Here is a 2816-nt window from a genome sequence, read left to right as displayed (position 1 = left end):
ATGTATCGGATCATAGTAATCCTGATGATGAGGATTGTACTACTAACTGTAGTAGTGGTACTTGAGGTTCTCATAATAGTTCTGTAAATGGTGGTGTGGGTGGGAGGCTCAGGTAAGAACACAATGTATGTCAAGAGAAGATAAAACTCTTAAACCTGTTCTTTGGTTCTAATTACGAACACTTGTTTCTAAATCTATTGAGTTGTCTATTTTATATCTATCTCTCTGTCTATATCGATTTATCTCTCTGTGTCTAACACTCCATCTCTCTCTCTCTTTCTCTCTCTCTCTCTCTCTCTCTACATATATATATATATATATATATATATATATATATATATATATATATATATACACACACACACACATCTCTCTTTCTCTGTCTCTTTCTCTTTGTCTCTCTATCTATCGCTCCATCTATCTTTTCATCTATCTCTATCTACCTCTCAATCTCTCACTTCATTTATCTCTCTCTTTTTATCTATATCTCTATATTTCTGTCTCTTTATATCTCTAAATATATGTCTCTCTCTCTCTCTATCTCTCTATTTCTATATATCTTTGTCTCTCTCTATATCTGTCTCTCTCTCCAGCTATCCCTCTTTCTATCTATATCTCTATATATCTGTCTCTCTATCTCTCCATCTCTCTCTCTATCTCTTTCTATCCATCACTATTTATTTCACCATCTACATCTATTTCTATCTCTCTCCACATAAGCTTTTATCTTGGATGGAAATCGCAGTAACTTACCTGCCAACAGTGTATATACATTAAATATATAATATTTGAATATAATACTGCTTTAACTGCACACACTGAATAATTAATGCTTAATAACTTGCAAGACATTTAATTGTTAAAAGAAAATAATTAAAAACGAATTTAACCCTTTTGTTACCATATTTCTGTTGAAACTCATTGCTTCTTTTTCAACTATTTTTTCATAAATAATGAGGAATTCAATAAAATAATTATCATTATTTAGCTGGTATGTGAAACATAAATTATCTTGGAGTTTTGATGGAATATTTTTATGTCAGTTTAACCTTTGACATTTAAACCCGCCATATCTGGCCCAAATCTTCCTTTTGCTTCATTTTCAAACCAACTAGATCCTGCTTCTCACACCTACCTTATAATAATAATAATAATAATAATAATAATAATATGCCAGTACCCTCTGACTGGCTCCCGTGCCAGTGGCACATAAAAAGCACTATCTGAATGTGATTGATACCAGTCCGGCCTGACTGGCTCCTGTTCCGGTGGCATGTAAAAAGCACCCACTACACTCTCGGAACAGTTGGCGTTGGGAAGGGCATCCAGATTAGATTATAGCCTGGTGCAGCTGCTGGCTTTCCAGATCTCTGTGAAACTGTCCAACCCATGCCAGCATGGAAAATGGACGTTAAACGATGATGATGAATAATAAATAATAGTAGTGATTTAGGCACTAGGCCAGTCATTTTGAAGGAATGATTTAACGGATTAAATGTATCTTAGTATTTTGCTATGTGCAAAAACAAGAAAAGGTGCAGTAGAATCTTAGGCAGGTTGACTATGAAGAACTTTACCTGTAACAGGTGCACAGGAGTGGTTAGCAGTAAGATCACACAAGACATGCAATTAGTCAACTGTTCAGAAGACTGACTGGAATTAGCAGGTAGGTTTTGTTACCAGGATGACCTAATCGGTAATGAAGGTGGGTGGTGCATAAACAGAGCTTACCTGAGTAAGAAAGTTCAGAGAATTTTAACCTTTGTGTCATAAGGGTGTTTTTGTTTTTTTTCTGTTATTGTAAAGGACAAGTTGTATGGTACTTGCTTGTGAAGCAGACTCAGGTATGGCCGTGTTGTTGAAAAAAAAAAAAAAAACTTGCTTTGCAACCATGTGGTTCCAGGTTCAGTCCCATTGTGTAGTACCCTTGGATTTTTTAGCCCCAGGCCAACCAATGCCTTGTGAAGGAATTTTGGTCGACACAGACAACATGGGAATCTATCGTGTGTGTTTGGGTCTATATATCTATACATATATATATATATTCTTTTATTCTTTCAGTCATTTGACTGTGGCCATGCTGGAGCACTGCCTTTAGTTGTAAAACATACAAATATAAAACTTGAAACTCAGACTATATTGGAATTTCATTGACTAATATATATGTGTGTGTGTGTGTGTGTGTGTGTGTGAATGTTTATAGAATTATACTGAGCTCTGGCTACTAATGGTGACATCACTATTATTTGAAGTTCAACAACAGGCAATGACATTCCTGTTAGTGGTTGGACAACAATTGGTGACGTTTGTTGATGTTTGTTGATGTCAACAAATCATTTGTTAGCTCTGTGTTTTCGAATTCCTCTGTAAAACACAAAGAGCATGAGCGTCCGGTCATAAAAATCCTGCCTCGATTTCTTCCAATCTAAGCCATACGAGCATGACAAAACAGGCATGAAGCATCACAAATAGTATACATGTGTGTGTATATATGTGTATGTCTATATGTGTATAAATGTTTGTATATATGCATGTGTGTGTGTGTGCATATGTGTATATAGCTGCATATATATATATATATATATACCTTTACTCTTTTCTAGTTTCACTTATTTGGTTGCAACCATGCTGGGGCACTGCCTTTAGTCGAACAAATCAACTTCAGGACTTATTTTTTGTAAGCCTAGTATTCTATCAGTCACTTTTGCCAAACTGTTAAGTTATGGGGGACATAAACACACATCAGTTGTTAAATGATGATGGGGAGACTAACACACACACACACACATATATATATATATATATATATATATATA

The sequence above is a fragment of the Octopus bimaculoides genome, chromosome 13 (genome assembly GCF_001194135.2).
Source record: "Octopus bimaculoides isolate UCB-OBI-ISO-001 chromosome 13, ASM119413v2, whole genome shotgun sequence".
Taxonomy (NCBI): Eukaryota; Metazoa; Mollusca; class Cephalopoda; order Octopoda; family Octopodidae; genus Octopus; species Octopus bimaculoides.
The sequence above is the reverse complement of the archived record's forward strand: the minus strand, read 5'-3'. Positions refer to the sequence as shown.